Below are 12,881 nucleotides of genomic sequence, written 5' to 3'. Positions count from 1 at the left end.
TTAAAAATCATAAAGGTCAGCACTGAAGTGCAATAAATCTGCTGCCAGTGGCTACAGGACAGTACACACTTGGCCCTCCTTTAACCTCTAATGTTCTTTATCTCGGCTGCTGCTTCTCAGGCTATTCTGCATTGTCTGAAGTTCAGATACATCAAAGGCTTTTTTTCCTTTAACAATACAAGAGAACTGCATCAGCAAGGACTAATTTCATATGGTTTCATATGCAGGAGGGTGAAGAGGGTGGATTGCTAAAGAAAGAGGAATAAGGGAAAAGACTGACAAAGAGTGCAAGCTCTATTTATTTATTCTCCTTCTTGTTTTGCTTCCACTTGGGCCCTCTTTTCTCTTGGAACTGCAGTGTCCACTAGTGCTTTTCTACATCACTGCACTGTATGTGAACTGAAAATGTCAGCCAGCTCTGGAAAGACTGTTTCAAAATAGCAGAATAGTCAAAGTGGACTTTTCCACGAATAACAAAAAAAAAGTGCCTACAAATTTTAAAAATGATAACTCAGAATAGAATAGAAATTGTTCTGAGTTGTTGGTAAATACTCTCTAAAACTACGGGGTGCCTGTAAGTGGAGCTGTCTTGTTTGAAGAGGCCGCGGCTCGAGGAAATGAGAGCACACCTGTGTTTGATTTGTCAGCCCAGTGCTTCTGAACACGAGCACATTAGCGATTGAGATCTCAGCTTCCCACTGTGATAATTGGTTCCTATTGGCAGTAAGCAGTGAAACAGGTTATAAGAGGAAAAAAAAGAATGCTGCAAGATATGGAAATGATTGTAGCTTAACTAATTGAAATAAAAAAAATCAACAAAGTACTGCTTTTTAGGCTTCATTGTTAACAGAAATACTCTATATACATTCTAGCCCACAAATGTCATTTATTTTAATATCTTAGTGAAAAGAGTACTTTTAAATAATAGAAGTCTATTTTTATCACAACGCAAGTGTCTTGCAACCTATTTATATATACACGATGTATTTAAAGAGGAAATATATTTATATGTGGTGTATTTTTTGTTCCATAGATGCATAGTACTCAATTCTTGTCTCTAGTACTTTGTACTATAATTTTGTATAAACTTATTTAGTATGGCTAGCTGTAATCTATTTTACACTGTTTGTTTACGTATACATGGTTCCGAGACAGTGAGAAACAGCAGAGGTCACAAGTGGAAACCAAGATTAAAATCTAAGGACTCAAGGTCCTTCTTTATACAATATTGTGGCAATTTGGAGCATGCTACCAAGCCATGTTGTAAAGCTGATACTCTTTCAAGAAGCAGGTGGTTAAGATCCTTAGATAAATTAGCTTTTAGCTACTAACTACCAAAAAGGCTAGATAGGCCAAATGGCTTCCTCTCGTTTGTAATATTTATGTTCTTATTTCTCAAGTGGCTTATTTTGAGGAGCAGCCAATATTGATTGAGAGGAGGTTTCCAGGACAGCGCTCTGAGTTTCAAAACAAGACTGGAGATTTATCGAGGGCACCTGTATTTATTGTTATCATCTTTTCAGAGTGCTTTCAACTTCATTTCCAAGCCCTCCAAACCCTCAGTAAAACAATGCAATTCACGGAAGTGCAATACAGTTCTCAGCCAATTGAACCCAAAAAAAGACACAGGATTAAAAGACCTTTCAACAACCCAGAGAAAGAAAGCCTCCTCTGTCCTCTTGTCTCTTTTCATTTAAACAATAGCTTTTGCAATTTCTATTTGTACAAATACAGTTCATTGTGCTGTTTGTTTTGAAGGGAATTGTTTTTTTTTGTGTGTTTGGTGTCTGCTGTACAGTGTCTGGCTTGACCTCTGAGTTTGAGTGAGCAGTGAGTGGTCGCCACAGGCCTGTGAACTGTGGGGCGCTGTCTTTCACAGGCGAGGAAGAGGAACAGGCACTGCCACCACTAATCCCCAACCCTGCATGGACGGACGGGTAACCACGCAGTTAGTGGCTTTTCAAAGTGCGGAGGTGCAGGCGGGTTGGCAGGATTTGGCTTCTTGGAGGCAGTTAACGGCTTTGCTATAAAAGTAACTTTTCACTCTTCCGGACGGATACTGAGGCTTCCAGCACTCTAGGAAAGGAATTGGGATAAACTGCTTCCTGTATGCTACATTATGTTTGTCAATTATCTTTAATTATAATGTAGCTATAGTTTGTAGGTCGCAGTGAGATAGAGGCAATGAAAGATGGAACTCCATAAGTATGATTATACTGTAAGTACAAGGAAGGATAGCCTATAAACTTGTCACTTGGTATTTTACTATAAAAACATGAGTGAATGAGATTCTGCCTTGTCTTCAAGAGGCAGAATAAAAGAACACAGAGCCATTTTTTGCCATATGATGCATTTTTTTTAACAATTTAAAAACATTTAAAATTGACATTTGCTTGTTCTCACCCGTGTTGGTGCACGTTTTCTCAAGGTACTGTACGTTTGCCCAAAGGCGTGTGGGCTAGATGTGCTTGATGGTAGTTGTATCTGTAGTAGTACAGATAGCACTGTCCATTACAACTCATCACAGTGTTTTCATTCACCCTGTCAAAACCATCTGCTACAGTATGTCATATTTTCCCATTAAGGAATATCGATCAAGAAACAAACATTATAGAAGGAAATATATTTTATATTTGCATATTTTTTATTTGCATTTGGAAATGTAATCAGTGTAATTCACACAGATTCACATTCGGTATAGTTTTCATGTGCAGGTGCCAGCAAAAGCCTGAGCAGTCCAGAACCAGTCCAGTCCAAACCAGAACCAGACCAATCCAAAAACCGGACTGGTTATGAGCCCCAGAAGGAATCTGATGCCTGCAAGTTGATTAAAACCTAAATTAAATTCATCATACACACATTTGTCACAAAAAATAACGATACTGTATGGATTGAAGTCAACAATTTATAAGTTAATTTTCTTAACGTTGGGCCTTTAGCACCACAGTGCTATAAGGGCCTGCACATTTCCAGAAGCGAACTTCATGAAAAGCTGAGAGTCTCATTTCCCTGTGGTTATACACGAGCAGTTTACCCCAGGCCAAGCATGTAATCCAGTTCATTATTTCTGACTCCCACACTGTAATAACTGCACACAATAATCGCTTTGATTTTACGACCATTGAGCACTTAAAAAAATGATACTTGGCAGAAAACTTCAAGTCATATTAACTGTTTGCAGAACAGATCCTGCTTACTGTCTGCCCTCTAAAGCTCAATATTCTTACAATTTTATAATTTTATTAACTGCAAGTGCCCCTGTTTTCATTATTTTACCAAAGATAAAGTGGGACTCAATGTGTAACACTGAAGAATAGCCCCACACTGTCCTTTCCAGCAGTGGGTCTTTTTCACAGCTTATCTATTGTATAGAGATTGAATCTATTTCAGAATTTCATAAGCTTGGGCTCTTGTACAAATTGTACTAATGCAGTATATATAGTTTTACTTCAATATGCCTTAATCTGCCTGCATTCAGTACCTTTTATAAAAAAGCACGAGCAACTTGTGAATTCTTTAATTTATACGATGGCAGTTTTATTTCAATAGGAAGTTCAGGAGTCTCAGCAGGGCAGTTTAGCCATGCAGGTGTAACAGGGCTCAGTGCGCTGAGCGAGTTACAGCAGTGATGTCACCTTCCTCTGAATCCTGGACAGTGCAGAACTCTGCTGAGGCAGGGGACCTGGTCTTTTTGGGGTGGCGGAGTTGTGCTCTGTCTAGAGTGGAGATCTCCATGCTCACAGTCCTTGGGCGATTGGGATGGAAAGCCGGCTGGGACAGGGAGAGATTCCCAGCAAGGAGAATATGTCAGGATTTACTCTTGCACTCCACAGGTCTTACACTTCAGAGGTGACAGCGTTATTTTTTGCTTATTATTTAACGGTTTTACAACTACAGTATATACTGTACACAAGTACAACATATGCCAAAATGTGAAATCCTGCAGCTTTTGTTGTGGTTTTGATGAGTTAGCTGTAACAACATTTACAACCTTAGTAAGAAAGCAGTGATTAAAAAGTACTATAAAGCTCAAGATAATTACTGTTGCCTAAGGCTTGTTTCGATATCATTATACACCAAGTAATTCATTAACAGTGTTCGCATATTTGGAAATATTTCTGCATTATTTTGAAGGTCATGTTTACTTTTCTAAAGTACCACGATTCCTGATGCTTGATTAACCCACATCAACACAATTCTATAATAACAGAATAAATTCCTTAGCCAAGTAACTAAGTCTGACTGACTGTCTTTCACTATCTGGACATAATCATCAACAGAAAATGGTGTACTTGGAAAATTCTGTTAAATTGAGCGAACAGGTTTGCAAAAAATCAGATTTATTTCACTTTCATGAATCATGTACAGTAGTGTAAGAACCTGTTTCCGCACGACCCCTGTGGCACAGAGAAGCCTGTAGTATGAAGTACTGGTTAGAGACTCTGGGCCTGTAACAGAAACTTTACAGTATCGTGTCCCCGGTTGGCACTGCTGTTGTACCCCTAAGACAGGTACCTTGCTCAGTTTGATCAATAAAACCTTCCAGAGGAGTTACAGTATATTCTCTGTCCTTCCAGTCCTTCAGGTGACTATTTGCAATAGTTGGAGAAAGATGTTAATAAAAGGCAATTTTTTCGTTTCTCAGAGTTTCTCATGTTCTCAGCTCTTTGGATTTGAAGGCGTTGAAACAGGTGACCTCTGCTCTTGGATCTGTAAAGCCCCAGTCCTTCAGGTGTTTTTGATGTCTTCAACCTGTGTCTTTTAATAACTATTCTTATTAATAACATAATCTTGACTATTCAAGCTAGTAAAGGTTTAAATAAAGTGACTAATTTAAAAACAGACGACTCTGTCGCTCTGTAAGACCTGTGATGGAGATGCAGGGGTTACAAGATGCTATTTGCATAGCTTCTTTTTAGGTATTCGTAAGGTTATAGGGCAGAGAGTGGCCAGAAGCCGTTCTCATACAGTATGTAGGCAATGAGATGAAGAAACTGGACCCAGTTCCCAGATATGATCAGAACTTTGTCCAGGTCACATGAAAAACCCAGTCATGTGGGCTTACACCATGCAATATAAAAAGTGTTTATGTGAAATGTATTGATTATTATTGCTCTAGGAAATTTTGCTGAAATGGATCAACACATCAGCTGGCTTGTATGTGCTGGGTGTGTTTGAGCATGTTAATCAAAAACCTGTTATGATACCAGGTAGTATAATACCATTTGTCATTGTGTTTATGAATTATAGTGTATGCATGTTGTTCTCCGGCCAGCGTGTGCACGTCTAGCATTTCAGCAGGTAGAAAAAGTGTTTTTCCTACTTCCCTCATCTTTCAGAAGCAGTAGTTAGTTACAGATGCTTAAGAAATATTTTTTTTCATACAACCCCCCTGTTCTGTGCTTTGCTGCCATTTAAAGGTTGTGTTCTGCTGACCAAAAATGTCATCTCAACATTTTAATTAAGGTAATCTTCAAAAGGAGTTGATTGAGGCAGAAGGTCAGTGGACTAAGTATTAAAATATATTAATTTCTACAACAAGCGAGGCTGTCTGAGCTCAGTGCTGTGCTCAGCCTTGATGTATTCTCCTCAGAGCTCCGCGGATCAGTCTGCCAAGACACTGTCAGCCCAGGCAGTGAGAAATGTCTACAGAACACCTCATATTTAAGGCTTTCTAGTGCCTGAAAGGATATACCCAAGACTTCAACAACAAAAAAGAATGCCTGTGGTTACGACCCTAGTGCAGTTGTACTCCATTGGATCATATCAAAGGAAGGGATCACAAGTAAATGGTTTTTAGTGTGGTTTTCATTTTTGCAGAGAAGTGTTATGCCTGAGCAACGATTACAGCAAGGAGAATGATTTCTATCATGGTCTATACATTAGAATCTATATATGTTAACCTGCTGTACACTTTAGTCACTGAGGCTACTGCTTTGGACTTTACAGTGCTGTGTGTTGTAAGGGAGGTTAGGTGGTCAAAGGGTTATTAATTAGACCTGACTAGTCAGGTTGGTACAGTGTGAAGTTTGGGAGCAGGAAGGGCTCAGTGTTGTTGACTTGAGCAACTTCTGATTGTATTCTTTACACAAGTCTGCAAAACCCCAAGAGAAACTACCTCAAATTTACAGTAGGTTATGCTGCGGTCACGTTCACACAATGCCGTGTATACAGTAGTAATGGGTGGTGTAAACAAACATGCATATACATACTGCACACACTGTAAACAGTACTCAAATACCAACGGAAATGTGCAGAAGAAAATTTAGAATGCTCCTGCAAGACCCATCTAGAGCACCCATTTTTAAGACACCACCACTACTTGAAGAGGGGACAAGAACGTTAAAATGCTTGGTACACAGTGAGACATGTACTCCTGGGAAGCTTTGTAATGGTACCTTCCCTTGCAAAATACCAAGATTAACCACCTGTGAAGCGGTTAGAAAATCATCCTCCAGCAAATGTGTGTCTGAAGGAACAGTTAAATGTAACCAACCTACTGAATGTAGTTCAGAATCTAAAGAGACATTTAGCTGACGCCTTTGTGGAACATTTAAAAACCAATTAATAATTAATTAGGATCAATCAATTCTAATTAATACCACAACATTTTTAGTTGTCTGACACTGACACTGACACAGAAATCACACTGCTAAAGATTTTCAGAATTTCACAATCTGTGGAAAAAGTAAAGGTAAAAGAACAAATATTTTTCACAAACAGAATGTGGTACATTGGAATCATTTGGAATGAATGTTTCTTCTGACATCTGTAACTTTTTTTCAACATTAAGTTTAATATGTTGTGTTTCTCCTTATACATAGCCAAAGAACCACTTTTGTGTGTAAAATCCCGAAATAAATGACATTGTAATGATTTACACATCATTTTTATGTATGGCACAAAAACCGTCTTTTCAAAACTACATACTGTACATGCACTGAAATATAACATTTGCTATTTTAATTTAGCACCATTTGCCATTTTTTGATAGAGTAATAAAAGGAAAGAATCACACATGTACTCTACATATGTTGTCACTAGATTCTGCAGTTCATACAGTATGGAAAATATGTTTACAGGCATATAGCCAGCATTAACAGCAGAAACATTATGGACAAGAGAAGTGTATGGCACACTCTTGGCAAAAATAAATCTGTGGGTAACTTGTATTGTTTTCAGAATAGACAACAGTATGGTACAGTGTTTCTAAATGTATACCGAGTGTCATCTACTATTATTATATCGCTACTATTATTATTATATTTCGTTTTTCATTACAGTGGATTTTTCCATAATATCATTTACATGGATACTCGGGCCAAAACTTGTATTAAGTGACAGAATCAGTTTTCAGTTGCCAAGATGAGATGGAAGCGAAAGGCTAGACAAACACATTGTCAAATCCTGAGCTATTTTTATAAGCAGGGACAGCTGGCTTGCCTGGTGGCTTCTTGCTGCAACTAGCAGGAATGCAGGGGTTCAAGGAGCTTTTATCCCAGCTGTTGTGAGCAGGAAGCCCAGATGATTCCAGAAGGAGAGGAGAGAGCTGACAACCTGCATCACTGTGCAAATTGCGCAGGAAGGCTCTGAGTCACAGTTCATTTATCCACTTCGTCTGTGTCGATTTTTTTTTGTCTCCACTATAATGCAAATTATGTAAATACTTTATACTTTTCAGCTTGTTCAGAGTTCCTTTCCCATCAGTTGTCATCTTTATTTGACTGCTTGATTTTTCTGTGTTTCTGTCACAGGCAGTCCCCTACTAGGACTGAGGACCCCTAATGTACAGTACTTATACATTTTTTTTACAGAATGAGTCAAGTCTGTCCCTCTGGACCCCCACTTATAAGTGACTCAGTACATCTTTAATCTTTAAATCATCCTGGACAAGACGTCAGTCCAAAGCAAGGTACACACACAGAGGGACAACCTAGAGGCAGCACCATCTATGTTTTTGGAAAAACAGAGTTTCTGGCTAAAACTACTGAAGATTGTACAAACTCCGCACAGAAAGAGTCCCAGTCTGGAATCAAACCCAGGAGCCAAAATTACGCAATCCTGTTATGAATAGTATAAAACAACTTACTCAACTTATAGCGTACCTTACTTTCTGTTTTATTTTCTTTTGAGAGTCTTAACACCGAAGATGAAATATGAAATTGGCCCTTTCCTCTTTTTTTCTCTCTCTCTGTTTCTGTTATGCAAGCTGTTGTCTTGGCTACAACACGTACACAGAATGGGCACAGTTTTAATATTCTGAAAGTCTCAAAAGCAGATAGGATCAGGGTCATTGAACATTGTTTTTTTTTTCTGACTGCACTCTTAATAGATTGCCATGATTTTTAAAATGGAACAATATTACAATTTAAAATGTCTGTTTAAATAATATATGACTTGAGACTATTAGCATTCATGTAGTGGCAGACTATAAATGAGAACACATTTACAGTATAACTCTGCATTTGAGGTTAAAAGCAGAGGCTTCAAAGCAAATAGTGGTAGGATTCTGCAAAAATGAGTAAAAATGGTTTCCTGTATAACAGCCGAAATTCTACTGCTGCCTTGTAAATTTCTACATAAACTTACATTTCCTTACCCGTTTTGCACACAAAAGTCCCTTGGCTTACTCTGAGCATTGGCAGGCATTTCAGAGCCTTCCCTCCTTAAGGTACTACTCTACTCTTAATATCAGTAAGACTAATTAAAGTTCCTTTGTTTAGATTATCTTGATGATCTCCGTTGTTCTTTTTATATCCATGTGCTCATTAAATATGAATCTCTTAGTATATGAAGAAGCTTCATAAAAGTGAAATATTACTTTATTAGCACTGGAACAGGGGTTGTTGTGGTTTTCATTTCACGCTACTGAAGGGCACCATAAAAAAGCAATGCATTAGGCACTGTCTTCAGAAGTGGAAAAAACATGGACAAAGAATGATTTCATGGTCTAGACTATACTGTGTGCCCCTAACCTTGAGTCAGCTTAATGTCGGCATGCTAGCATTGGAAGGAGCCTTCTCAGAGGTGGTATCAGAGTGCCAGCGTGTTCATTGTGGGCCAGTTTTGTACACAGGAATACTGTTCAGCACTGTGTAATGGTGCTGAGTTCTATAGTGCTGTCTCATGGTCGCTTCAAAGCAAACACTGGAAGGACTGAGCAAAATGCAGGATAATGCTTTAAGATCCAGTGGTATTAAGCATAGTTTGGGGCTCTTTGTCTTTTTTTTTCTTGCTTTGAACATGTAGTGAAAAGGACAAGGTCTCTCTGCTCGCAGGTTTAATTCAGGTAGACGATAGGGGCTGGCAAGGTCTGCCTTTCCTGCTAAACTCAATATCGTTTCTCTAACCTTAGGGCTCAGAGTGCTGGAAAGATTCCCAGTCCTCGCACTGTTGATCATGTTCAAGCATTCGCTGCCTTTTTTTACCCTTAGTTAAGAGTGAACCCACAAGAACCTAAACAGATTGCTTCAGGAGGCAGAGAGGACTGCACAATGCTGTTTTAGCTGCAGAGTAATAAAACAGTGTGCACCAATGCAGTGAAGTAGAGATGAACGGTCAACTGATTGAGAGCCAAAATGTCTGAGAGATTTGGTTCTGTTCTGCTGTTATACTGAAGGTACAGCTAAAGTCTGTTTCCTACGCAGGTCACAAAGCTGAGTCCTCTGCAGTTTAGCTTAAGAACTGGGAATGCAGTTTTATTATCCTGTGCCCTGAAATGGTATACTGAATAAAAATAATAATTTGGCTATTACAGGTGATGCTCTATGTTCACGTAATTTGTGCATTTTTATGTTACAAGAATATTTATTTCTTAATTGAGGTTGAATTAGTTCTCACTTTAAGACACTTGGGCATATCCAGCAACAGGGGACTTGAAGACGTGTTTGGGGCGATATATGCTGTGCGTACCCAGTTGTGAGCTGGGATGAGCAGTGTCCCTTCTTGGGCTGCCTGTCTCTTTGATCTCCTAGCCACTGTTCATCCCCCATCATCTCATGCTTGCTAAATAAATCAATCACTTCTTTAAAATGGTCAATAAAGACTTTAAAGTCTTAGTCTGTAACTTATGTTTATGTTGTGTAAAATCTAAAACAAAACAAATAAACCCCTACAACAAAGTGACCTTTCTTAAAAAAAACAGAGAAAATGAAAGATACTGTAGCAGCACAGTCGAGATTTGACTTCCGTCCTGTTCATCCCTAACAACAATTTTCCCTTTGCATTTTACATGAAACTGATGTACAGTTTAAAGGGGTTAAACAACATTTCATTTGAAATCTTTTTCTTATTGCGGAGTTCAGTGCTCATGCTAGGAGTGGACCCAGAATACATCTTCCCGATTTGCAATGCATTCTTAAGGCATCTTTTTATTTTTCGTGTCTTAATGTACAAGCTGTTCTTCAGGAACACATCAGCAGTGTACAGTAAATCGAGAACATTTAAGCTAAATGTACAGCAAAGTGCACTGTAGTGTCACTCCATCTACCACTGAATGCAGCACTCTCATGGGTGATGTGTTTGAGCCATTCTGTACCCGCAGCCCCAATACACAGTAGATCAGTTGGAGAAGCGAGTTAACTTAAAGGGAAACTTTAGTGCGGACACATTGCACAAACCCAGAGTAGAATTTATCCAGGACACCAAGATGAACACATCTATTCTCACAAACAGTGTCATGGGATCCTTAATGGCCAGGCAGTCAGGACCAAATAGTAATGTCTCACTCATCCAAAAGAAGGCACTTCCTTCAGCACAGTGTCACTGTCCTGGAACACTGGTTTGAAAATGCTCATCCGGAAGGAAAAGTGCCACCTGCTGGTTTACAAACACCACTAACAGCAGCACCCTGGTTTTCCGTGGAAATCTCCCAATCCAGTGCTGACCCGACATTTCTTAGCTTCCGAAAATTGAACATCTGGAGAGATCAGGCCAGAAGATCATGGGGGTGATATACTGTACAGTGTCCTAAGCCTTTGTGTTATCTGCTTTATTAAGAAGGAGCCAGAGGTGTTGTCTTGCTTTTCATTAATATGAAGTTTGAATCTATAAAATAACTGCCCTTACAGCAGAACCTGGGAGCGTTTGTATAATTTGATATGCTCTGATATTCTTTCTTATAAATGCAACTGTAAATGAACAGTTGTATGAATTCTTACTCTTAATAAACCATTAAGATCAACCGTATATGAGAAACACAACAATGTACCTAGAAAATTATAAAGTAGTCTATTTGAAAGTGATTTTTTTCTTATGCAGGTAATCTGACAAAATGACGTCTGTGAAAGTAAATCCATTTCTGTTTGCTATTTTGGAAAGAAGTTACCAGAAGTCTTATTTCTTAGCAGTTTCTAGTAAGCATCTAATGAAAAAAAAAACTAAACACTGTCCTCAATGGACTGTGCATTGAGCCATTAACATCAGAAAGGAAATTACAGAAATGTAAGAAAAACAATCTAACCCAGGTTTACTATTCACTAGACAGCAAATCTTGGTCACTTCTGATAATTGGACATGTCTAAGTACAGTACTGTATATGGAACATGCTATCAGTGTTTACTGAGTTTACTGATTAATAGGGTCTAGCAAGAGCCAGATGATTAGGCTTATCACCAAACTCTCCTGCCCCTGCATCCGAGATTGTTGCTCTTCCACAGAATGCCTTGCTTGGTTTGGAAAACATCTCTACTGCTTTGTGTTAGGCTTACAGATGAAGAAAGGTGTGAAGGAAGAGCTAATAAGATCAGATAGGAGAATTATTGGTATATCTCATGGGCCAGTCCTGATATACGAGTACCCCTGCCCTCTTTCAGACAGAAAACATCAGGAAAGTGTTGCTACAGCTTCATAGTTACTGCTTAATGGAATTAAAGATCTTCATTACAAGCATCACAGTCAGGTAGCCATCATCACAGAGGCCAAGCATGAATGTTATACTATATATCATCTTAAAATTGACATCTACATGCACTACCGTCTTTGTCAGTAAGGAAAGCAAACAGAATTACTGGCAGCAATTATTTTTCTGTGCTCTCTGAAACAAAGGTTTTTGCTCTGTCTGATTTGTGCTTATAGTGATATACAGTAAAGGCTGCAGCATGTATCTGGTCTTGTTTCAGCGCCAGTCTCTCAGCTGGGTGCTGCGTGCTTGGGAAACAATCGTCGGCATTGCTTTCCGCCAGCCCCACTCCAGCTCCTGGCTCCTTTCCAGCAGGAGTTTCTTTTTCTTTTGTTTTATTTTAACCGTTTGCCTGAAAGTCGATGGGAAGCCATAGCCACTAACCTGTCCCTCAGAGCCCCACAGAAATCAGATTTTCCTTGATTTATTACATTTATCATCAATATTTCACTGAGAACGACAAAATCAGCTATTCTGAAGGACACTTTGAGGGACACTTCCACACAGGCAGAAGGAGGGAGAGAGGCACATTGCGATGTAATGAATGCAGCCTAAAGCACGTACCACATCTCTGCCAAGCGTGCTGGGTATTTTGGCATGCAAAATTCCTGAGAACCAGAGCTCAGACCCTGCCTGAGATTCAGAGCAGAGTTAGTTGTGGGAGCTTAAGGATGACCTTTATTTGACCTTGGGGTAATATAATGAAAGAACTAAGAGTGATGTCAGTCCTCTGACTGTCTCAGTAGTGTTCAGAACTCCACCCAGCAAGGGACTGTCAATGGCAGGCATAGGTTCAGATCCTGCCCAGGACTTAAGAGCAGCAATTGGGGTCAGGATTGATGAGATATGACTGGCTGTGGAGCTCTATGTAATTGGGATTGGCTTTTAAGTCTCATTGATAAGCAATTTCTTGGGTAAGCGCACAAGACAGTTTACATCAGTAAGGAGATCCTTTGGTCTACTATGATTGTGTGGATGTCTT

At 39.2% G+C, this 12,881-nt stretch overlaps 1 protein-coding gene across 1 annotated transcript in view; it reads left to right on the top strand.

Annotated features, from left to right (window-relative positions):
* Positions 1–12,881, top strand: part of LOC148822271 (receptor tyrosine-protein kinase erbB-4-like) — a 375,272-nt gene that overhangs the window by 224,923 nt on the left and 137,468 nt on the right. The window lies entirely within an intron of this gene.

This window comes from Atractosteus spatula, chromosome 13, assembly GCF_055471065.1.
Source record: "Atractosteus spatula isolate fAtrSpa1 chromosome 13, fAtrSpa1.hap1, whole genome shotgun sequence".
Taxonomy (NCBI): domain Eukaryota; kingdom Metazoa; phylum Chordata; class Actinopteri; order Semionotiformes; family Lepisosteidae; genus Atractosteus; species Atractosteus spatula.
This window is presented reverse-complemented; position numbering and strand designations above follow the sequence as displayed.